The sequence below is a fragment of the Lampetra fluviatilis genome, chromosome 22 (assembly GCF_964198595.1).
Source record: "Lampetra fluviatilis chromosome 22, kcLamFluv1.1, whole genome shotgun sequence".
Taxonomy (NCBI): Eukaryota; Metazoa; Chordata; class Hyperoartia; order Petromyzontiformes; family Petromyzontidae; genus Lampetra; species Lampetra fluviatilis.
The window spans coordinates 4,244,124-4,271,680 of NC_136296.1; positions in this window are offsets into that span (position 1 = coordinate 4,244,124).

The following is a 27,557-nucleotide window of genomic DNA, read 5'->3' on the forward strand; positions in this document are numbered from 1 at the left end:
ACGCTAACTGCCATGGAAACACACTTTAACTGTCATGGAGACACACTAACTGCCATGGAGACACACTCTGCCATGGAGACACACTCTAACTGCCATGGAGACACACTCTGCCATGGAGACACATGCTAACTGCCATGGAGACACACTCTAACTGCCATGGAGACACACTTTAACTGTCATGGAGACACACTCTAACTGCCATGGAGACACACTCTGCCATGGAGACACATGCTAACTGCCATGGAGACACACTCTAACTGCCATGGAGACACACTTTAACTGTCATGGAGACACACACTAACTGCCATGGAGACACACGCTAACTGCCATGGAGACACACGCTAACTGCCATGAAGACACACTCTGCCATGGAGACACACTCTAACTGCAATGGAGACACACTCTAACTGCCATGGAGACACACTCTGCCATGGAGACACACGCTAACTGCCATGGAAACACACTTTAGCTGCCATGGAGACACACACTAACTGCCATGGAGACACACTCTGCCATGGAGACACACGCTATCTGCCATGGAGACACATGCTAACTGCCATGGAGACACACTCTAACTGCCATGGAGACACACGTTAACTGTCATGGAGACACACACTAACTGCCATGGAGACACACGCTAACTGCCATGGAGACACACTCTGCCATGGAGACACACTCTAACTGCCATGGAGACACACTCTAACTGCCATGGAGACACATGCTAACTGCCATGGAGACACACCCTAATTGCCATGGAGACGCACTCTGCCATGGAGACACATGCTACCTGCCATGGAGACACATGCTACCTGCCATGGAGACACACACTAACTGCCATGGAGACACACTCTGCCATGGAGACACACTCTAACTGTCATGGAGACACACTCTAACTGCCATGGAGACACACCCTAATTGCCATGGAGACACACTCTGCCATGGAGACACACTCTAACTGCCATGGAGACACACTTTAACTGTCATGGAGACACACACTAACTGCCATGGAGACACACTCTGCCATGGAGACACTCTGCCATCGAGACACACGCTAACTGCCATGGAAACACACTTTAACTGTCATGGAGACACACTAACTGCCATGGAGACACACTCTGCCATGGAGACACACTCTAACTGCCATGGAGACACACTCTGCCATGGAGACACATGCTAACTGCCATGGAGACACACTCTAACTGCCATGGAGACACACTTTAACTGTCATGGAGACACTCACTAACTGCCATGGAGACACACGCTAACTGCCATGGAGACACACTCTGCCATGGAGACACACGCTAACTGCCATGGAGACACACTCTATCTGGCATGGAGACACACTCTAACGGCCATGGAGACACACCCTAATTGCCATGGAGAAACACTCTGCCATGGAGACACACGCTAACTGCCATGGAGACACACTCTCACTGCCATGGAGACTCACTCCAACTACCATGGAGACACACTCTATCTGGCTTGGAGACACACTCTAACTGCCATGGAGACACACTCTGCCATGGAGACACACTCTAACTACCATGGAGACACACTCTATCTGGCATGGAGACACACTCTGCCATGGAGACACACTCTAACTACCATGGAGACACACTCTATCTGGCATGGAGACACACCCTAATTGCCATGGAGACACACTCTGCCATGGAGACACACTCTAACTGCCATGGAGACACATTCTGCCATGGAGACACACTCTAACTGCCATGGAGACACACACTAACTGCCATGGAGACACACTCTACTGCCATGGAGACACACTCTGCCATGGAGACACACTCTAACTGCCATGGAGACACACACTAACTGCCATGGAGACACACTCTAACTGCCATGGAGACACACTTTAACTGCCATGGAGACTCACTCTAACTGCCATGGAGACACACTCTGCCATGGAGACACACCCTAACTGCCATGGAGACACACTCTCACTGCCATGGAGACACACTCTATCTGGCATGGAGACACACTCTAACTGCCATGGAGACACGCTCTAACTGCCATGGAGACACACTCTATCTGGCATGGAGACACACTCTAACTGCCATAGAGACACGCTCTAACTGCCATGGAGACACACTCTAGCTGCTCTGGAGACACACTTTAACTGCCATGGAGACACACTCTGCCATGGGGAAACACTCTTACTGCCATGGAGACACACTCTAACTGCCATGGAGACACACTCTGCCATGGGGAAACACTCTAACTGCCATGGAGACACACTCTAACTGCCATGGAGACACACTCTAGCTGCCATAGAGACACACGCTAACTGCCATGGAGACACACTCTAACTGTCATGGACACACACTCTACTGCCATGGAGACACACTCTAGCTGCCATGGAGACACACTCTAACTGCCATGGACACACACTCTACTGCCATGGAGACACACTCTAACTGCCATGGAGACACACTCTAACTGCCATGGAGACACTCTGCCATGGAGACACACTCTGCCATGGAGACACACTCTAACTGCCATGGAGACACACTCTGCCATGGAGACACACGCTAACTGCCATGGAGACTCACTCTACTGCCATGGAGACACACTCTGCCATGGAGATACACTCTATCTGCCATGGAGACACACACTAACTGCCATGGAGACACACTCTGCCATGGAGACACACTCTAACTGCCATGGAGACACACTTTAACTGTCATGGAGACACACTCTAATTGCCATGGAGACACACTCTGCCATGGAGACACACCCTAATTGCCATGGAGACACACTCTGCCATGGAGACACACTCTAACTGCCATGGACACACACTCTACTGCCATGGAGACACACTCTAACTGCCATGGAGACACACTCTAACTGCCATGGAGACACTCTGCCATGGAGACACACTCTGCCATGGAGACACACTCTAACGCCATGGAGACACACTCTGCCATGGAGACACACGCTAACTGCCATGGAGACACACTCTAACTGCCATGGACACACACTCTACTGCCATGGAGACACACTCTAACTGCCATGGAGACACACTCTAACTGCCATGGAGACACACTCTGCCATGGAGACACACTATGCCATGGAGACACACTCTAACTGCCATGGAGACACACTCTGCCATGGAGACACACTCTGCCATAGAGACACACGCTAACTGCCATGGAGACTCACTCTCCTGCCATGGAGACACACTCTGCCATGGAGACACACTCTAACTGCCATGGAGACACACGCTAACTGCCATGGACATTGAGACGTCCTATTACACAGCAGCTGAGCATATAAGTCGCGTGTTTTTCTCGCTGCCTACATACATGTCGATCACTCTCTCTCAGCTCTGAGCTTTACCAAAATAATTGCAGAACCAAACGTAAAGAACATACATTGCACGTAGTTAAAGTTAAGTAGGCTAACTCTAACACTGTATATGTAATGTAGATTTTGTTCTTTACTGTTACATCTGTAGTGCCTTGACAGGTGCCCACCTTTGTCATCGCACGCATTCAAATGCGCTTCTGTGGCCGTCTGGAACGTTCTACCTTCCGATAGTATGAAGTCACTGGAGCTATGCACTTTTAAATCGAGATTGAAAACTCATTTCGTTAGGACTTTCCCTCGGGCCTCCGATTATCACGGTTGGCTACGTACGGTGCAAAAAAGTTCAACAAAACATAATACAATATTCAGAATGAGGATCAAGCATGCTGCCACGTTATGCCACTGCCCTGTTGTTTTATCACAACTCTTCACTCTTGGGGCCGCTGGTAATGCGCTGCATTGTATACGCGGTACGACTGATTTAATTAATTATACCTTGAATCTGGCAATAATTTATCCTCTTCATTGTGTGCAATGGAGGCAGGCCACGGCCATGCCTGCACAATGTTTAGAGTGGGCAGCTCCCAATTGGTATGGGTTGCAAGTTCAGGGGAGGTCGACTCAGCCGTTAATCCCTCGGGGGTTCGATAATAATGCAAATATCCACCACTTGGTCAGGGCTGTGAATGGGAGATGAGCACTGCCCCATTGCTTATTTGAGTGGGAAATCACGATGGTGTTAATTTTGATGACCAAATAAACGTGTCATCATAACCTTCGATCTCAATTTCACCCAGATTATTAATCGTTTTTTTCATATTTATCTGTATCTCGTAAAAAGTATTCAGCATAAAGCTTTCTACCTGACCGATGATTCTACAATTACTGATTCACTTCATCCACTCTCTCATTGTGGGTACGTTGCCTTCTTATCTCTCTGTTACTCCTACTATCACATTTGTCACAGCCACACTTATCATCAGTCTGTCACGTTCTTGTTTCTCTCCTCACTCTACTTACATTGGCCACTCATTTCCATCATATTTTCCCCTCGTCGATGATTACGCATTATCATTTTCTCTCCGGAGCTGTGTGTTGATTCTACGTCTAATCTCTCAAGACGCGGTTAAACAGCTGGCCAACTGCACTCATCCATACTGTGATCAGTTGCCTCAATGCAGGTTGGAACATTTCCTCTTTGTCATCTTCTACGAACCTCATGGTCCATCCTAAACCGCATCCGTACAAACCATGGCAGATGCGGATACCTGATGCACAAATATAAAATGTAAGCTTTCCAATGTGCGACTGTGATCGTCCAGAACAGACCGTGCAACACGTAACGACACAATGCTCGGTTCACAAATACGCGGGAGACATCACAGCAATACTAAACTACGCTGCTCCTGACTCGGTTATCTGGCTTGACCACCCGAATGTGAAATTGTAGTTGTTGCTCTGCGTCTCAGTTGTATACATTCCCTTCTTTCATCTGTCTAACCTTATTCAACCTGATGCAATACGATAGGCTTGCTAAGGCTCATGCACGCATGCACTATGCTTTCCCCAAAGCTCTACGTTTGTGGGCCCCTTTTGCTGCACTTCCACAACTCCCCAAAATCCGGGCTCACCCAGCCTCGAGTAATTAGTTCCGTCCCTGGCCCAGGAGGAGACCCCAGTGAGGTGGGTTCCCCATCCCGGTGGTTCGTGAGGCCCCGTGGGTTTTCCCCTCTACAGCCCCCCCTCCCCACCCATGCTTACACCGCCTGCCCGCCCACATCTTTCCCCATCAATACCCTTCTGGTAAAGGTGAAAGGTGAAGGCGCAGCCCTGAAATTGCTCGTTTTCATCCATCACGCAAACTCCGGTCATGTCCTTCCCGCGCACCTCTGATTAGCACGGTTGGTTACGTATGGTGCGAAAAAAGTTCAAAATACATACAAGGGCCTCGGCTAGAGGAAGCTGTAGAGAGCCACCTCACATAATATTTGGACGCCAACTGCCCGACGCGAGACAAACGCCTCTATTTGACTCTCTTGCACACAAGAACCTGCCAATCGACGAAGTGCGTTGAACCCGTTTAACACAATAATGGGTGGACAGAGGCGTGTGGGGGGGGGGGGCAATTTAATAAACCTTGCCCAGTTGTTTAAACTGCCGTGCTAGGAGATTTAATCGAACTACAAACGAGGAAATGAAAGTCCAGGTTGATAGCCATTATACCACGGAGAGTGCGTTATTTATTTATTTTGTTTTAGAGTAGTTAGGTTATGATAGATTTGTCGGAGATTTTATTTAAAAAATGAAGGTATTTTTTTTTAAGGGAGCTTCTCTGTGGGTACGTATGCCATTCTAGATTTGAAGCTTTCGTGACTGCAAGGATGTATATTCTTAGGTTTTTTCGGTAAAGTCACGTAGGTAAAAAAATAAAATTAATAAAAGTAAAATAAAAATTAAATTCACGACGTTTCGGGGGCAACACAAGTTTCCGTCTTCAGGTGGAACCGTCACAGCACGATAGCTGTATCAAGTAAGAAAAATTCCAAGAAAACAGTCCTTGTATATATACTGGTTGAGGGTGGGAGGAGCCAAGGTAGGCCCTGGATATTATTATTGTGAGACATAATTTCAACCGTGATGATTGGTACAAACTTAGTAAGCATTGGAAAGATGTTATTAACCATGCAAAAAATATTTAACTACGCATATTTGGACCATCTTATTTGACAGGCACTATTCTTCAGTTACTGTATAGTTTCTTCTTTTTTTTTCACACCCTGGTTTTCCTACTTTAAGTTTTACCACACATATTTGGCAAATCTAGAATTAATCCCAGCAACGTAGCAAAGTGATGTTTCATCTACATAACAAAGGCTCAGTCCCATTCACAGCAGGCGCACCTTAACATCAGCCGCACCTTAACAACTCTTAGAACCTCCCAGTTCAACCAGTCTACACAACAAAGACTCATTCCTGGCAGCGGTTTCAGCCGCACCACCTCTACATAACAGGCTCAGTCCCATTTACACGCACCTTTACATCAGCCGCACCTTAACAACTCTTGGAACCTCCGAGTTCAACCAGTCTACACAACAAAGGCTCATTCCTAACAGCGTGCTTCAGCCGCACCGAACCTCACAATAATAATATCCAGGGCCTACCTTGGCTCCTCCCACCCTCAACCAGTATATATACAAGTGTAATAACACGCTGGAGACGGCTTGTACAATCGGTCCTTTTATTCACTTTCTTTGCAGTTCACAAACACTCCCCGTTGCTGGCAGGCAACGGGAAGTGGGCAGACAGTCACCAGAGACCCACCACCACGTGGCACCCAGGTGCCCCACTCACGCGTGGCCTCTCCCTCTCTTAGTTCTGTCTGACCCCGTGTCTCTTCTCTCTCCCCTTATTTAATGCCTGGGTCACGTGGTACACTCCAGCCAATCCTCAATAGCCTGCGCTGAATGTTCCAGATTCCCCATCAACTCCCGGTACCACGCCCCCGACTTGTCTTCCCATTGGCTGAGGCCAAGACCACCGAAACCAATCACCTAGCTGACATCCCGTGATCACGCCGGGACCATGCTCCCAGGCTCTCCCCCCATTGGCTGTAAAGCGGGACCGGCCAAGCCGATCACCACGTGAATCTGACATAGGCTCTTATTACACAAGGACTGTTTTCTTGGAATTTCTCTTACTTTATACAGCTTTCGTGCTGTGACGGTTCCACCTGAAGACGGAAGCTTGTGTTGCCTCCGAAACGTCGTGATTTTTATTTTATTTAAATTTTACTTTTATTAATTTTTATTTTTACCTACGTGACTTTACCGAAAAAACCTAAGAATATGTATGCCATGATTAATGAATTATTTATTTTGTGTATCTTGTTCTCTCTGCGAAAGACACGTGTAAAAGCATTCGCTAAATGAATAAAAAAATGTATCACTCGTTTCACAGTTGTTGTTTTTTTGTTTGATTTCTGTTCGCTTAGTCGCTGCACTTTGTTTTAGTTGTTTTGAAAAGAAATGAGACTCATTCTGGTCTCGTGAGTTCTCACCTGGCATCAACGAAATCAACTTGAAACTTACTGGAAGCAGAACGTTTGCCGATCACTCTTTCCTAAGACCATTTGCTTTCAGCTCAGCCTGGTTGGGCAACCCAAAAAAGTGGTGGAAATTCAAAATTCAATACTTCATAAAATAACTTCTGTGAATTAAGACCCCTTAACCTATATGGACAAAACTATTTTCAGCTACATATAGGAATATACAGCCCCAACACATCTTTTTGTATGCTCGGAGAGATTTTGTGCACGGTATTTTGGTTCATCTTACAGCATGGTTGGTAAATATCAATGGCTGATGCACAATACACACAGCTTTGAGATTCCACGAGAAGTTGTATAAATCCTATAGGATTATTTAGCACAGGTTTTGGAATGCATTATTTATGGAGAGTGAGCATAAGCTGGCAGAAAGAGGGCTCACTTTCATAGGGATGTTTAATGCCTATGTCAGGAGACTGAGCCAGCACCTCTGCAACGCCGGCTCTTAAGCTCCATAGAGAACAAGTGTGAAAAAGAGCTTTTGCCAGCTCTGTCTAAGAAAGTACATTTGATGGCTTCAACCCAGTCTCCGCTGAGAATAGCTCTACGTGAGTTAATTTACAAAATCGAGTTGCACGCTTAAGTGAAGCCTGTCATGAATTCTGAATTTGCACTGAAAGTTAAACATCAATCGCGGTGCATTTTTCTGTTGCGTTAAACCTCGGGGCAACGTTGCCCGTGTATCTGTGTGCACGCGCATTAACATGTAAATTAAATATGCGGTTAGTGGTGGCTAGCTGCTCTATTATCCACGTGCTCCAGATTCAATATTTATCCACGCTCAACATCAGTGGTAAGATACGTATGAATCTGTGCTGGGCTTCCCTTAAGTCGGCTCAGCCTTAATTGAGTGCCCTGGTGTGTAAAATTAACATCAGTATTGTGAAGACAAAGGTTTGTTGGGCAGGGTCCACGCGAAATACCACCCCCCTGTGCAACGTGTGACGGCCGTAAAAAGGTGCTCACAAACAGCCATATTCCCATAAAGATGTGACGTCTTGTGGTTGATATCAGCATTGGTGAGACAAAGATGGCCAGGTATAAATCGTGCGGGCGTACTGCACCATGCGTTTCCAGCGCTAGAGAATGGACCACTGCGTGCCAAGAATAGATTACTATGCACTAATTCCAAGGCTCGTGTTATTACATTCTCCCAAATGCCACTGTCAGCAGTAGCAGAACACGCATGCCAAAAAGGACACTCAATTTAATTTGATAAAGTTGAAGTTCTGTGCAAAACTATATACTGCTGGCCAAGACTAATTAGATAATCTATTGAAATAAATAAAGATCATTTAACTGTTCGGATAGCTACCGCCTTAGTGCTGTGCGGAAGCGAATAATCAAATAATACATTATTTAAATGAATGCCTATAAAGGGCAGCATACTTCAATAGGGATTACCGTTGGTACGGCTATTTTAATACACACAATAGACAGGAAAGACAATATCAAAGGGCTCGCATAATGTGCATGCATAATGTACGTTGACTTCATTAATTACCTACTCCACTTGGCGCCAGAGCGCAGAAGCGTGATCACCACATCTATGCCTCTATATAAGGAACTAAACAGTTAGACTTCTCCACAAATCTAGCGGTCGCCTGATGAAGCTAGTTGTAATTACTGGCGAAACGTCGTAGTCAGATTGTAAATGTTGTGGCTTGGCTCTCCAACACACCGGTGTGCTGTACGAGTGACGAATTGGCACGTTCTGTTTACGTGACAACTAGTTGGCTGTGTCGGGTGGTGGCGGATTTTATCGACAAATTTATATATTTACGCGATCTAACCCAAAAAAACCTCTATTATGGATTATACAATTTCATTGAATCATTAATCAATTTGTAACGTGCACAACATGAACACAAAATGTACTTTCAGAGGCGCGGAAGAATGTTTTTTTTTATATATAGTGTTTGTTGTTGTAACGTTCTGACACCGTGCCCCAACTGGACATCTGTGAAAAAGAGCTTTATAGCTCATCAGATTCCTCCAGTATAAATACATATTCTGATTTTGATTCTGAATTAAAAACAGTGACACGTCTTCAGTGTCTTGACAGAAGGACGACGCCGACGTGCGGTGCGGTGAGAGAGGAGGGAGTGAATTACAAGCGGGCGGAGCTGCGTCGGAGAAGCGACGTTCCCCTCGCCTGGCGCGAGAGACGCGGGGTCGATCGGGGGTCGCGAGAGGGGGCATGCGGTGAGACGGCCGAGGCTAAATATGCCGGTCAACGCAGTGCGTGTTTGTATGTTTGCTGTGTAACAGAGGACGGTGACTTTGCGCAGTACGTGTGTGTGCTGTGTAACAGAGGACAGTGACTTTGCACAGGACGTATGTGTGATTTGTTAACTTTGATTCTTACCCGTGTATCGATAGTTCAAATTGAATGTGCAATTTTGTTGAGGGATTGTGTGCTGTCTTGGTGTGGTTTAGGACTGTTTTCTTTTTGCTGCCTTGCCCTAGCTCACATTTAGTATTGAAATATCAGCAGGTATGTGTGTCGTTATGTTCTTTGTACCTATATACTTCATTTATATTTGCGTACTTTTTGTGACTTGTTTTACCTGTTCCTTTTTTTCAGTCCTAGCGTGTGTTTTTGTATTGTTTGTTGCTGTAACTTGCTGACCCCGTGCCCCTACTGGACATCTGTGAAAAAATAGCTTCATAGCTCATCAGATTCCTCCGGGTAAAATACAAATTTTGATTCTGATTAGCTGTGAAAATGTGTTAAAAAATAAACCCATACAATCAAGATCGCTAAATGAAAAAAAATATTGATTCCAAATTGAAACAAAACGCGTGAAATTCTTATCAAATGACTTGAAAAAAAAATAGCGAGATAACAGCAGAATAAAAAATGCAATATAGAGAGGAATGTGATATTTAAAAAATATTCTAATTTAAATGTCAATGAAGTAGAATTGTAAGGCTTAATTACATTTAATTATATTTTTAAAAATCGGTGCTGAATAATATCTGAACTAACCCGCATTGGTGAAGTATGGTCAAAGAAGCCCCAATAACGAAATGGCACGGGGAGGCTTCATAGAGCAACATACTGGCACAAGGCCAAACATAAATGAAACATTTATACATTATTCAAATATTCAATTTAGCAGAAATTGCATCAGCATTTTCAATTTGGTTGAGACTAAAGCCTGGATAAACCTGGAATAGGTTTTTTTCTTTATATATACGCATTATTCAAAACAAAAGTTGTCCCAATCAATGACAGTTTGTTGGGTTACATCTGTTCTTTTATAAATGTAATTTTTTAAGTGGAATGAGCTCACAAAAAGTGAATGGCGAGATGATAATAAGTTGAACCTTTGTACCTTGTCGTGACCAATATGTTCCGTGTCACTTAGTTCTGTTCTCACGGTTCAAGCCACCTTGTGACATGTGTCATTAGTAAATGGCAGTCGGAAAGTGACAGGTGTTGACATAACGAAACAATGACACAAGGTGACCCAGAGCAGTCGTGGATGAAAATAGGAAGAACAAACACAAACTCGCTCGCTCGCCGAAGGCAATATAAACCTTGTCAAAATGGAGAGATATGGAAACAGTTTCATTGTGCATTCGTATTTGTGGACAAGTCGCACTGTTGTTTTGCAGTTGCCGTGAGGTTATTTTTCTTTTTATCTTTTTTTGGGTGTTCCAAGTGCAAAAGAGTAGCTTGGGATTTCACCTCGCAGCCCTTCGCTGGCTGTGAGGTCACTGATAAATAATGCACAGTCGTGTTATTTACTCGCAGCGAGATGAGAGATTTCATAGAAGGGGGCAGCGCCAGATCTCTGGGGAGGAGCGAGGGGGCGATGGGGCACTTAGGTGGGCGTTTTGGCGGATAACAACTCTGCAGTCCTCGCCTAGCGATTGCGTTCTCATGCAACGTGTGTGCGATAGCAAAGTCCGGTCAAAACTATCTGCCCGCTCATAAGTAATAGGGTGGTATTCATGTACATTGGTGGATCTGGGCTCGTGGTGGATTTGCACATTCCCATGACATTGATCAATCTATTAATATGTTGACCAGTGTTGGATTCTCAATCTGCGGCCTCTCTGAGGGGTGGTTGGGTGATTGACCCACGGCCGGCATTTTGACTCGTAACCCAGTGACCGTGAGTTGAGTGCTCTAGCCACAGTCTCACTCGGTTGGATTGTAACGGCCGTAACAAACTGAACTAATATTAACATTAATGGCAATTGCAAAATGCAATGAAAACGGCCAGTGCAGCTTGTAAGTAATGAACAAAGTGATCGTTAACGTTTTATATTAACAGAAGAATACATATATTGGTCTATAATAACTCATCATCATCATGATCTTATTTCACGGGATAACTGTATCACATTTTAATTAAAAAATATATATTATGGCCTTAATAAAAAATCCAATCCCACTGCAAAAATAACACGCAACAATGAATGATTTTTAATCATATATAATCGTCCGTTCAAATATAAAAAAGCTGGTTGCACTTTGGTAAATTATTCAGTGCTTACAGAGATCGACTCATCCCATAATGCCGTTAAGATAAATAAATGGGTGCCACTCTGTGTCAGGTCAACAGTGGGCATCCTATGGAGGGACTGACCACCACCATGTTCATGTGGCATGTCCACCATCTGTTTGGCTTCACCAATGGAGATGAGCATAACGGCACTTTAACCGTTGATGTTGTTGCAGATTGCTAGAGCATTTTTCGGCCTTTTTGAGAAGCCCCCATTTGTTCTACGGGGCTTTAGCAACTGTTAGTTTTTTCTGCCTTCCTTTGTCAAAACGGACGTGACTGCGAATGACGAAACGTCAAAAGTATCCAACTGGGCGACACTATGAACGTGACGCGTGAATGATTGCAACTGCGACCATCATCCTCACAGCATCACTTTTGGCTGGCATCGAATAAAGATGGTCAAAGCAATGTGCGCTTTCACATGTGCTTCTGGAACGCTCTTCCTTCTGATATTAGGAAGCCACTGGAGCTATGCACTTTTAAATCTACAGTAGATTGAAAAAACATTTCTTTAAAACTGCTTTATGTGTTTAGTTGTGTGTCTCTCCCCCACACCTCCGATTAGCACGGCTGGCTATGTACGGTGCGAAAGAAGTTGAACATACATACGTACAAAACATCCGCGTGTGCACCCAAGGCCACGTCATTGTGGTTTGTGGCGAGCGCTCCGGCCAATCCCCAGGATTGTCTGTGACCCCTCAAGGTCGGGGTAGTATATTCCCCAAGTCATAGGGGATTGTGCTTGTGAGCGCGGCCTTCCATTTGACATCAGGAGAGTCCGATCACACCATCATGGAGCTTACTTTAAAATTCTGAGTTAGTCCTTTGGGCCTTTTTGAAGGTAAGTAAATTCAAGTCTCTGTTTACGCTCTATATATACGCAATACTGTATTGCATCAGTTGTTTTCTTATCATTTGGAGGGAACATTTACATTCTTTTGTCCAGATTGATGTCATCCAAAGAACGGATTTTAAATTGAAAAAATAAAATAAAATTAGACCGACGTGACTTTGATTTGGCGCTTTCGTGACTGCAGGAATTACTCTGTGGCTATTTTGGTACAGTCACGTAGAAAGAGAAAATAATCAATTAAATAATAGCATACGACGTTTCGATTTCAACACAAGCAATCATCATCAGGTACAAATGAGAGACTACGTGACTTTACAGAAAGAACCAAAGAGTATGGATTCCTGCAGTCACGAAAGCTTCAAATCAATATTAGTTTATAATAGTATATGCATATATGTTGTTAGTCTATTAACTGTGATCGTTGAATGCTATTGTTAGTTTTATTGTTGAGTTATGAACACAAGTCTGTGCTCTGCAGTTGCCTGGGTTAAAAAGTGGGCTTAGGGTTTTCCCAATCCTGGCCCGGTGGCTCAACAACTTAACAATTCTGCTAACCTCAGAGTTCTCTTTTGAACGTAAAGGGCGCAACAACTTCCAAATATATGGAGGTGCGAGGTCATCCAGGCCCTTGAATGCGAGGAGGAACTTGAATTCTACTGTGGAATTTATTGGAAACGGGCAAAGTGATTAAGGAACAGAGGTGATCTGTTCTGAACAAGGAGTTTGGGTGAGGACCCAAGCACCTTCATTCTGAATGGACTGGAGTCGACAAAGTACCCTACTGGAAGTTCACGTGAGTCAACAAAGTACCCTACTGGAGGTTCACTGGAATCTACAAAGTACCCTACTGGAGGTTCACATGAGTCAACAAAGTATTCTACTGGAGGCTCACTGGAGTAAACAAAGTACGCTACTGGAGGCTCACTGGAGTCTACAAAGTACTCTACTGGATGTTCACTGGAGTCGACAAAGTACCCTACTGGAGGTTCACTGGAGTCTACAAAGTACCCTACTGGAGGTTTACTGGAGTCAATAAAGTACCCTACTGGAAGTTCACTGGAGTCAACAAAGTACCCTACTGGAGGTTCACTGGAGTCGACAAAGTACCCTCCTGGAGGTTCACTGGAGTCGACAAGTACCCTACTGGAGGTTCACTGGAGTCAACAAAGTACTCTACTGGAGGTTCACTGGAGTCAACAAAGTACCCTACTGGAGGTTCACAGGAGTTAACAAAGTACCCTACTGGAGGTTCACTGGAGTAAACAAAGTACTCTACTGGAGGTTCACTGGAGTAAACAAAGTACCCTACTGGAGGTTCACTGGAGTCAATAAAGTACCCTACTGGAGGTTCACTGGAATCAACAGAGTACTCTACTGGAGGTTCACTGGAGTCAACAAAGTACTCTACTGGAGGTTCACTGGAGTCTACAAAGTACGCTACTGGAGGTTCACTGGAGTCAACAAAGTACTTTACTGGAGGTTCACTGGAGTCTACAAAGTACTCTACTGGAGGTTCACTGGAGTCTACAAAGCACTCTACTGGAGGTTCACTGAAGTCAACAAAGCACCCTACTGGAGGTTCACTGGAGTCAACAAAGTACTCTGCCTGCTCGGCATTTGGAGGATTGGCAAATGGGCTTCACTAGTATCCATGTCTATTGCTGTGCCACCCAAATGAATCTGAGACTTCCTTTTAAATCGCTATGGGTTTAGATTATCCATGTGGGTTATTTACCGTTGCACAATTGAGGTGCAGGGATCTCTCAAGGACGTGAGCGCACTTTATAAAAATAATACACGGAGAGATAATGGTTGCGTGGCCCAGGAGGCTCAAGTGTGCGTCAGCCATGGTGAGCTGGACGAGAAGCAATCAGGCCAGGTGGCCAGATGTTTTCACAACCACTCTACATTATTTTACAATTTTCTGTAAAAGCATAGGTTAACCTTTTGGGACCCCATGGTAGTGAGATGTTAACTATTTAGCCTGGTATACCAGGTCGTGGGTTTGATCTCAACCCTGACGCCTGCTGTACATTTGGACTTTCCCCGTGGTTGCATAAATTTTTCTCTGGGCCCTCTGCTTTTTGTCCCCTCCAGATTTAGAAACATACGTTTAGAGTATTTGGCTGTTATACATTTCCGCATGATAAGCCACTTCGTTGAGTTATCATTTGTGGCCAGGTCGCTTCTGAAAAACAGCTATATCGCTAAGTGGGCCTTACCTTTTAAAATACAATATAAATAGCTCATAAATCATTGTGTATGTATTTGTTCAGTTCCTGATGGCCAGACTGCGACAACAAATTTACTGAGCATGCAAACTTGGATTCACATTCAGGATATCATCAATGCCGGTTCGCTTAATACCAAAACATGCAATTTGTAACATTCACAATAAGTCAAAGACATAAATGACCCTGACTCTAAAGCACGGAGACAAGCACAATGTCACTCGAAGGCTAGGTGAAAGAGGTTGGGCCATTATGTGTCTCTTAAAAGTCGGTGTAGAATGAATGCTGCTGCTGCTTCGAATATGCAGTGGGAACGACGACGATGATGGTGACCAAGTTCCAGATGGCCGGGGCTGCCACGGAGAAACGACGCCGGGCAGTGGTGGTCTTGGTCTTTGGTGCAGAGAGGAAGAGGTTGTGAGTCGTGCTGTGTAGAGTTTGACCAATGGCTGCAGTGCGGGGTGACAGGAGCAACGAGGTATATGCCGGCAACGAATCGTAGTGGCAAAGTGGCTCTGACATCCAACCGCCTCTTCCCCAGTTTTATACGAAGTCAACCAGCATGTGCTAGCATTGCCGTGAATTGCTCTGAGCATGTCGTGTAAAATGAATGGCCATGGGGTGGGTTCTCCTTGACTTGCTATTTCCGAGCCGATGATGAATGGCTGGCTTGATGTGTGAGCGCGTGGGCATGGCACCAGCTGTAACAGCCCACGGATGAGCTCAAGCAGTTCATTCAGGTTCGCGCTGCTACAGATGGGTGTCAAACGATGACATCTGCCAATGCGCCGCGTGCAGCACTCACCATGGTTATTTAAATCGTAAAAAAAACACATCCCGTGGAAATAATGTCAATGCCATTCATCAAGGCCTTCACTGGCTATAAATGTATGTATGCGCAATTCGCTTTTGCATCAAGCGTTGTAACGTATAAGTCATTTTACATACAAATATAATCTTCATGGCAGAACACTCAACTCACTGTCCGAAAGCTATGAATTCAAATCGCAGTCAGGGTTGACTCAGCCCATTGTCAGACTCCCCCTTTGATCTACGAAAATGGCTTCCACTCTGTGGGAATTCAGCGCCGGTTGTCCCAAAGAGAGGCTGGCCCCCATCATATAGCATTGTGGAATTTCCGCCGCTGTCTTAGTATCCCCAAATGCAGATGAGCATGGAGACATTTTGAATTCTGACTTAAACTACCCGGACTGTTTTCATATGTCAGCAATCCTCGCTTACATCTTGAGACGGTGTCAGCATTATCTGTTGAACAGTAACTCTAATAAGAATGGAAATACGCCGCAGCTGTTCATTAAAGTAGCTAGTTATTCGTGTTGTCCATTTACTACGCTTTACATCCACAGTTTACAAATTTGAAATTATGCTCTGAATATAATATGATGCAGGAACATTGCAGTTTTAACATACCATCTGCTGTGTTGTGTGAAGCAGAATACCACTGAAAATCTCCTCATGAATTAGGCATTGTGTTATTTGTCACATAGTCACATTATAAATGATTGCTATGAACGCAGACACGTTCGTTTTTATTATGTTTTAAAACCTTAGCATGAATCTTCACCGAGGGGATGGACAATATAAGTACATTTTCTGTACGTCTGTTTTTTGTTACATAAAAAAAAACTGTCCTATGTTTCCTCTTAAAATATACTGCATGTATATAATTACAATCTGTGTGTGTAAATGTGTGCATATAATACAATCGGTGGTGTGTAAACATCAGCACTGGGAAGACAAAGGCGGCCCAGCATAGGTCAAGCCACCCACCCCGTCACGTGGGATGCTGGCCTTCATAGCTGCTCGCTCACAGCACTTGTCCCAACAATCTTTAAGGCTATTGGGGGGATCTTTGTCCTCTGTGTACATATATACCATGTGTGTGTGTTGGGAGCAGCGGTGCAGTGGTTTGCACATTGCACTGTGATCCCGGCAAGCTGGGTTTGATTCACGGCCGTGCATACCATCAGTGGCAAGCGCTGTCTGAACCCATCCTGGGACCTCCCCGAGGACAGATGAAGCTCATACGAGTACGTGGCGTGGCGCGTGAATATCAGCACCGGGGACCATGGGCTGCCAGTCACGGTGCAAACCACGCGACCCACTTCTTTCGTGCCATATAAGTGTTCGCTCACGAAGAGTATAAAAGCATAAATGCGCGTCGGTGTTCAGAGGAGCCGTGACGCAGTGATCAGTGTACTGGTCTTATAAAACCGGTGACATCGGAAATTGGTGGCCAGATCTCTCTTGGGCCTCCCCGTAGTTCGATTCATAACGAATACCCTGGTGCGGTGTGTAAACATCAACACTGGGGAAACAAAGGTGGCTCGGCGTGGGCTTGGACCCATCACTTCCTCGTGTGCTGTGCCAGTCTTAATACGTGTTTACTAACAGCATTAGTGCCAACAGTCTTGCAGGTGATATTGGGGAACTTTATAATTTTTGGGGTATAGCACCGCTGTTTACTGCAATTACCGACAGTACAAATGCATCGCATCTTAATATACAAACAGTCCAGATTTTAAACGATAAGTCTTTTATCATTATAATTCCTACACTACTACCGTACTAGACTTTGCTATCATCTGCTATGCAGATAATAAAGTGCTTACTAATTTGTCGCTTTTATGCATGCCTATCAATAGCTAATCCTTTAATATGACACAAATTGAAGCCTGTAAACAAGCGTACATTTTATTTATGCCATTATTGCTGCACGTGGGTTTGTTTTTATTACTCGTAATTCACTTCTTTGGGGTTAGGTCGTGGAGGTGTGATACCAATTTGTAACGACAAAACATCCACCGCCTGACAGAGCCAATCAAATCAAGTTGTCATACGTAATGGGGGAAATGTGCAAATTTATTTGGTTTATCAGCAAAACCGGAGGAGGAATGTGAAAAAAGCGAGCGGCATTTTGACAATTTATATAGTGTTTCACTCGAGATTACATCAAACATCATGAGGTGTTTTATCATTGTTATTTTATACACGTGTATATGAAGACAAGGATCCCCGTATTTTCCTTTTTAGACTGTTGGGGCAGCGGCTGTTTGCGAGCACCGATTTATTTTGGTCTTTTTATTTTTTTACCAGGTAAGGCTCACTGAGCTATATAGCTAATTTTCAGAAGCGACCTGGCCACCACAAATGATAGCTCAATGAAGGGGCTTATTACGTGGAAGTGTATAGCAGCCAAATACTCTAAACGCATGTTTCTAAACGTGGAGGGGAAAAAACCGGAGGACCCGGAGAAATATCCATGCGACCACAGGGGGAGAGAGAGACACCGCAAACTCCAAATATAGAGCAGGCGTCAGTTTCGGGATCGAAGCCAGAATCTCCTGTACACCAGGCGAGGTAGTTAACAAAATAGTTATCTTACGAGTACAACCGCAGTACAATACCGTTGGCAGTGACAGCAGATACAGAGCAGTGCAGGGTGAGATTCTGCAAACTTAACTCCAAAACTACATTTCTACGAAAACTATTGCACTGTAATAGACGGTCTCCCCACTCTCAGAGGGATGCTGCATAAGGAGAAATATAGACTCCCTGACTACAAGTTCTTGAAGCTCATTAAGAGCTGTGCAGTGATCCACACGACCACGGGGAGAGAGGCATACAAACTCCACACATACAGGCAGCCACGGTGAAACTCCAAATATACATCAGGCGTCAAGGTTGGGATCGAACCAACGACCGCCTGCATATCAGGCGAGGTAGTCAATATCTCGCCACCGCGGGCTGACATGGCAATGAACATGAGTGAGGTAGTCAACAGCATACACACATCACCACGTTTGTGTTCCATGGCGCTGATGGCCACACACTGCTCCAGGTACTCATGTAAGGTTGAGTCAACAGGAGAGGCTTCTAACGTTGTGCATGGCCACGACACCAAAATCCTAGGAGAGTGTGTTAACCACGATGCTATTACAGCGCGCAAACGCACACACACATCCCAATATTTAAAGACAAACGTACTCCATTATAGCCTTGCTGTGGCAAGTGCTGTTGAGCAAGCACCTATGAAGGCCGGTTTGGTGCATGAGAGGGTATTGGTGGTTTGTAAACATCACCAACACGGATCAGACATTCGCCGCTGATGTTGCCCGTGACGATCATATACATCAGAGGTGGAGAACGTCCGGCCCGCGGTCTGTATAAGGCCCGCGAAATCATTTGGTCTGGCCCTGCCAAGGCAACCGCAGGCGTGACTCGAAATTCAATAAATCTTAGAGCAAACCTGGAAAAGCAGTTGCGAGTAGCAACATCATCAATACCAGCTAACATCACACGTCTCACCAAAGAGAAGCAGTTCCAGCCATCGCATTAGGGGTGAGTTAATTAAATGTTTTACCAAATATAACAGGCAAATTTTTAAGTTGAAAATGTTGTATGGCCCGCGAATGATGTTATAAATATCCAAATGGCCCTTGGCAGAAAAAAGGTTCCCCACCCCTGATATAAATGGAACAACAACAACCGCGGTTCATCACTAAGTGGCGGAGACGTCACCACCGTGCTTTGTGCCAGGCTGTGTGCACTTTGAGGCCACGTGAAGCGTTCAAGGCTCGCTGCTAAGAAGGTCACAGGACAGACCCAGGTGCCACAGGTTTACTGACCCATGACTCGTGGCTCTGTGCTCCCCACAGTGCCAACTTGCAATGTTTTATCCACCGTGCACTCTGCTCATTGTTGTGAGCGTCCCTTATTTGCCCACCGTTGTTGCTGGAAGGTGACTGCCTGCAACTGCGAAGTAGGTTCGTACACGTGTGCATACACTCACACTTATAAGGTTAACACAACAACTTATAACCTGAATGCTTGTGTGCCAATGGCATTCAAATAAGGAGGGCAGGAGCCATTTCCATTGATGTCCACTTATAACGGTGATTTGTTGAGAGTGCTCTGAGCTCATCAGACAGATCTGTCTCATGGGTAGCAGTAGAGGCGTACACAGGGGGAGAGCAACATTGCCGTTTAAAGTGTTCGGTCCCAAGGGAACATTAAATCTACCCTTTTTAATGGATAAACATAACTACGTCGTGCTATTCTTAAGGGTCTTGGTTTATTTTGGCGTTGAATGTTTAAACAAAAAATTGCGCGTGTAATATTATGAGATCTTTATTTTTCTCCATGATGCGCGGTTATAATTTTTCTTTTCCAAACTGCATCATTGTGGCGCTGTTAACATCGTGTCGCGAGACGGAGAATCCGTTCGAAACTCTCATTGGGCAGCGCGTCACCGCACCTGTAGGAGAACAGCTGCGTTTGAGATCCCCCGTAAAATATTATTTCATACTAGCGGTTAGTGCCCGGCGTTGCCCGGGCGAAAAAGGCAGACACACATGTAGTTACACACGCAAATGGACTGACACACACACGTAGAGTTACACACAAATGGACTCACACATATATCGACTGAACAACAACAACCACCATTGGCCACTATGTGGTGGTGATGTCACGACAACGCTTGTGCCAGGCCATGTGCACCTTGAGGCCACGTGAAGTGTCGAACGCCCGCTGGCAGGTGACGGGGCAAACCCAGATGGCACAGGTCGACTGACTGAGTCGACTGACTGAGTCGACTGGCTGATGCACCACCTGTGGCCCCTACTGTGCCAACTTGCTGTGCTTTAACCACCCGGCACTCCGCTCGTTGTTGTGAGCGTCGCTCCTCTGCCCTCCGTTGTTGTTGGAGGGCGACTGCCTCCAACTGGCCAGTAGCATCCTTCAGGAGCCTCCTCCACAGAGGCCGATCTTGACACGGCTGGTAGCAGTCATCTGCAAGTGGACTCAGCTCCAAGTGTTCCTGTACCACATTACTCCATGTCTTCTCCAGCCCGTGCCACGCCTGTTTAGCCCCCTCGATCCGGCTGAACAAAAGCTGTTTAGGCATGCGGTGGGTGACCATGTGGGCTACATGACTCAGGCAACGCAGCCTTGCCTGCCGGAGGTCACCAATGGGATTTTGTCCACATCTTTCAAGGAATTGTGAGCTCAGACAATGCAGGCTGGTTAAACCCAGGATGGATTGTAGGCAGGCCATCCTAAATGTTCTAACCGGCGAAGATGTTCCATTAGGGGGGTCCAAGTTTCGCAAGCGTAGAGAAGGGAGGGAATGACCGTGGCCGAGAAGACCTGAAGCTTCCTGCGGAGTGATAGACTAGGTAGATTCCACACAGCGTTAAGCAGGCAATGAAAAGATAATGCGGCTCAACTGATTCGGAGTGAGACCTCTGCTGTTAAACCGGAGCCGGTCATTAGCACACTGGCAAGGTATGGGAAACTCTGCACTGCCTCCACAACTGCCCCATCACCAATTTGGAGTTGTGGGGGTGGAGTGTCCGATGGTACAAAATAGGCAGGCAGGTGCTTAATTTTGGTGGGGCTGATGGTAAGGTCCCACCTCTTAGTGTCAAGCTCCAGGTTCAGCAGCAGCACCTCGGACTCTTCCTCCGAGTGAGCAGCAATTAGCAGATCATCGGCATACACAACGTGGTTGAGCAATAGGGAGCCATCCCTTGACCGCACCCGGACATCGATCAGCCTCCCATTGTATCTGTACGAGATGGGAATTCTTCCGGTACAGGCATGAAGGCTTCACGAACTACGTGGTCGAAATATATGTAAAATAATGTGGGAACCAGAGGACATCCCTGTTGCACCCCAAGGTGTACAGGGAATGGCTCTGACTCACGGCCACATAGTTTGACGCGGTGCCGCTCACCATCATGAAGGTCCTTAAGGATGGTGAGCAGTGGGTCAGGGAGTCGGAAAGCACGAAGAGCAACCCAGAGGGCAGGCCTACTGATGGTATCATAGACATTGAGCAGGTCAATAAAACACTTGCATGGACTAAGACGCACACATGGACCTACAAAGACGTAATGAAATAGAGTTATACTGACTAACATGGAGGCATGCACACACAGCGACTAACACACACGCACATGGACTGAGACACACACACATATCGACTGACACACACAAACACATCGACTTACACACACACATATGGACTGACACACACATAGACATGCACTTGAGATACACACACATGGCGTTACACACACATATCGATGTACACACATACAGCGACTCACACACATACATAGAGTGACACACACATTGCCGTACACACACATACACATGTGGACTGTCACACATAGACATCCGTTTTAGATATACATACATGGAGTTACACACACATATATGGACGTACACACATACAGCGACTTACACACACACACCGACTCACACACAACAATACGTGGACTCAAACACACATTGACGTAAACACACATGTACTTACACACACACATATGGACTAAGACACACACACATGAACTTACACATACATAGACTGGCACACACATAGCCCTACACACACATACGAACTGTGACACACAGACATCTACTTTAGATACACAGACATGGATTAACACCCATATGGACTCACACACAGACGCATTGACTTACACACACACATCGAGTGACAGACACATGTATAGACTTACACACACATGTGGACTAACACACACATATGGACTGACACACACATAAATACTTTGACGTACACACACACATGGGGCGTTGTCTGTTTGAAAAAGACACTCACATATAGTTAAAGACACGCATGGCTGTACATGCACACACATATTGACTCAAAGACACACACATGGACTCACACACACACATCGACGGGCACAGCAATCCCCGTTGATGGCACAGCTATGAGTATCGCAGTACTACGTATGAGTAAATAGCGTGACGTGAGCGATGGAAAGAATAGAAATGCATTTAAGAAATAAGCAGAAATCACAGACTGGCAGTAGACCGTGGCAGCGGCATAAAAGCGCAGCAAAAAAAGGGGAAATTGAGCAACGGAAAAATGCAAAAAGAGTTTTGTGCACACAAACATAATTATTGTAACATCTGTCAACTTGTTTCATAATGGTAAATAATGAACCTGAGTTGTTATCTTCACGTAAACATAATTATTGTAACATCTGTGAACTTGTTTAATAATGATAAACAATGAAGCTGAGTTGTAATCTGCACACAAACATTATAATAGTAAGATTTGGCAAGTGATTACTTTAATAATCGTAAAGAATGAATCAGAGTTGGTATGTGCACACAAAGATAAATATTGTAATATCTGGCGACGTATTTGTTTCATAATAGTAAGCAATGAAGCATATTTTTGATCAGCGCACAAACATTATGATTGTAATGTTCGTCAAATAATGTGTTTAACAATAGTAAACAATGGGCTTGAGTTGTTAGCGTAAGAAGCAAGGACATTTTTACTTACCATAGGCGTATTGAGGCCTTGTGCCATGCGTAGCCCCCCGTCCTGGCCTACATTGGCGAGGCGGCGGAGTTGGCAGGTTGCCAGGCTAGGGGCTAGGCCGCTACCCCGCCTCCCCAGCATCCCCTGCCCGTGCAAGATTAATGGTATGTAAGCAGTAAAAAATTATTATCTACGGAGTCTGTAGTATAACCTGGACGCATTGTGTTGGGGGGGGGGCGAAGAGGACATGCCACTGTGAAGAAATGTCCGCAGTGTTTTGTGTGTATGTGTTGGCTGTAAAACGCGTAAAAGAAAATGTCCCCGTGAGCTCGAGTGAACACGCAGCACTTTGTAGGGTCCGTCCACCCCACGCAATTATCGTCAGTTGGTACGGTCGATGTCGTGCAATAAGTAAATAATGAATAATAGAAACGGCACAAATGTGTTAATTAAACTACTTTAAAGTTTACCGACGGGAAAACGGAATAGCCTATTCCCACCACGGGGCTTAGGGCGTGCCGGCTGGCAAATTATTTCGGTCTTAAACCCCACCGTCCGAGAGCCAAATCCCCCGCAAGCGCGAGCGCGCGGAGACTTTTATATATAAGAATAATAATAATAACAATAGGTTTTACCCTTTCTGGCAATTAAACAGGTGCTAAGATGCATAATATAATATGCATTGTCTTTGAAACTGATTGCACCGTGCGTCTCAGAGCACCTCCGATTAGCACGGATGGCTACGTACGGTGCAAAAAAGTTCTACATACATACATACAGAGCGCTTTACACGCAAATTGCTATGCAAGTGTGAGTTTACACATTGTGGAAGCTAATTAACCGGAAATATTCAAGAAACAACTCAATGAGATTCCAGAATCAATTGGCTACTCATAATCGAATGAGTGAGATGGGCTCAATAGCCCTCTTCTCAACTCGAAACTTTTTTTAATATTCCTTCTTTAACCGAGTATATTTATGTTCCTTGCAACCTGTCCCAGTTCCAATCAGATACTACACACGCACACATGTTCTCGTTATATCTGCTTTACGCAGTCCTACAGCAGTGTGTACCCTATGGATAAGCCTGCACGAATGTGGCATCTCCACCTTTTTTCAAGGTCGCCATCGGGATGACCTATGGCCCTATTGTTCATTTGATCAGGGATGCATTTTTTTTATTGGTTTGTAATTTAACTGTTTTTTTTATTCATAAAAGGAATAACATTTAATTAATCAGCCTGCAGGTTTCCAAGGGTAATATTTTATAGTACCTTTTTATTTATCAACAATTCCACCAGCACGTTTGTGACCAGTTAAAAAGCAATTATACTGGATACTCTGGTGCAATGGGATCGAGTCATTTAAAACGTGGAGTCTAATAATGCAATTTGTACAAGAAATACCAAAGCTAGGAGGATAAAAAATATGTTCTGAAACAGAAAAAAATATATCTGGATTTAACCGAACATGTATTGACAATGAAAAATGTAAGCAAAATTAATACCTCAATTACCAATTTTTCTCCGAGAAAACGATTCCATAGATCTAAATAAGGGGAAAAGAGTAACGCTAGAATGCAATGCGTAAACCTTACTGCGCGTGAAACGCTGTCCAGCCCCGGTATTTGATTAAATTCTATCCTACCCATCCCACGAATTGAGCGAGTGATGGATACCCTGGGCAGAGTGCCACGTTTAGCCGAGGTTATTTGAAACATTAGGGGCAAATCCAACAGCTGTTAGGCAGCGTAAAGAGCCAACTGATTGGTGATTGCTAAATTAAATCTTTGGCCTGGGTCACATGGGTGTCTTGGGGCACAAGCATCAGTCAATCGGCTTGTGGCCTCGTTGATAGTGCGAGCTGGGGTCAAGGTTGAGAATTAGTGTCCGGTTATCTATAGGGGAAGGAGTAGCATGAGCGCACCGAGTTCATAAATCTAGTTCTTTGAATCTGAAGAGCACACTGTGTGCGCGCGTGTGTGTATGTGCACACGTGGAGAGCAGCAGAGTAAGCGGTTTCCGGGTTTCCGCACTGCGCGATGAACCCAGCGACCCGAGTTCGAATCTCGCTCACAGCCAACACCAGTGATGATTTTCTGAAGCGGTACTGAGGCTCCCCCTAGGTTGACTCAGCCTTAAATTATTACCTCGTGCAGTGTAAACATTAGCAGACAAAGGTGGCTGGGTGTGGTGTTGGCCACCATATTAATTCCCCTCATTTTATGTGCCAGCCTTCATAGGTGGATAGGTAGAGTGGGCTACATGCGGTGTGAAAGAAGTTTAACATACATACATAGGTTCTCACTAATGTAAAGGAGAGAAATATGCAGCGCACACAGTTAAGCGGGTGCAACTGAGGGCAAACAGGTGTGCGCGTTGCAACATGAGGTTTGCACAGAAAAACCGACAGTAATTAAGGGGAGAAGCGGGTGCAACTGAAATCGAACAGATGCTACGCTGTGACCAGAGGTTGGATGGGAGGTTATGATAAGGGATTAATGGGACAACTGGCGACGGCCTGGCAGCAGCTTAAATAAAACCACGCGGGGACTCGGAATGAGCAGGGGGATATAAGCGGGAGTGTGTGTGAGCGAGGGGAGTTGTTGCCGGGGAACCAAGAGTGAAGACATCTCGCCGTTGCCGCTTCAGCCGTCAATGGGACCTCAACCCTCACACCGTCGCCGGGCGGGTGTTGGCTGAACCCCCCACCCAGAACAGACGGGTGAGCGGGTATGAGGGAACGTAGGTGAGGACAGCGGTGGAGATGCAGAGTCGCTGAGTGCGAAGACGCTGTGTGCGTAGTCGTTGCATGCGAAGACGCTCTGTGTGGAGTCGCTGAATGTGAAGATGCTGAGTGTGGAGTCGCTGAGTGTGAAGACGCTGTGTGCGGAGTCGCTGAGTGCAGAGCTGCTGATTGCAGAATTGATAGGAGTGGGGAGAAGTCAAGTATATGTGACCGTACACATAGTTATAGGAGTGCCTATAACTGACGCAAGAACAGGTGAATAAAGTGTAAGCAGGTGACTTGTGTCGGTGTGAGTAATTTTTGAAGATACTACACTAACAGCACTTGCCCAATCAGTCTTTTAAGGCAATAAGGAACATATTTGTATTTGCACATCTGTGTGGTATCACACATTGCTCTACAATCCTGGTGACCTGGGTTCTATTCCTAACCAGCCACGGCATCAATGATAAGTGGTTTCTGTACCTGTTCTGGGCCTCCCCCTAGTAAACTGGAATAGTTGTCAACATGAACACTAAGAGTAAAGAACACAACACAACCCCTCCAATGATTCCCAAACCGTAATATGTATTCCATAAGATCTTTATGGATTGATGGGGGATCTTTGTCTTCAACTGTGATTGTAGATGTGTGTTGATGTGTGTTGATGAATGGTGAGTAGTGGCGCTGTAGTAAGCACACTCTGCTACGGTGACGCAAATTCCATTCCCAATCACGGCTAACATCAGTGGCGAGTTATATATAAAAACTTGTCCCTAATCTGTCCAAGTCAATGCATCCTAATGTAAGCACAGTATGGTGTGTGAACACTGCTTATGGGGACACAAAGGGGGGCTTAGCATGAGTCTGATCACACCAATTAATAGGGGTGCATTTACAGCACTTTCTCTAACAGTTACAAAGGAACTATTTTTCAACAGTACATGAGAGAATAATAATTAAAATTCGAACTAGAAGAATCTGATGAGCTATCACAGGTGTCCTGTCGGGGCGGATCACAAACAATACAAAAATCTATATGAGTGCAAAGTATAGGAAGGCGAAGCAAGTCATTAAATGAAAATAAAGTAAGAATGTATTTAAATACAAATTGCATACGTACATGTTACGACAGCAGGACTCCACAAATCCATGGGGATTATGTGTGACCAAATCACAAAGCAATTCGCCCCTGACGTGGTATGCGCTGTATTACAGGAGGAATCTTACTCCATGAATCCGAGAACGAAACTAAATTATTTTTATTTTACCAGGTAAGGCCCACTGAGCTATATAGCTCATTTTCAGAAGCGACCTGGCCACAAATGATAGCTCAAACGAAGTGGTTTATCACGTAAAAATATACAACAGCCAAATACTCTGAAACGCACGTTTCTAAAGATGAAGAGAGAAACTGGAGGACCTGGAGAAAATTCACATGATCACAAGTAGAACACGCAAAATC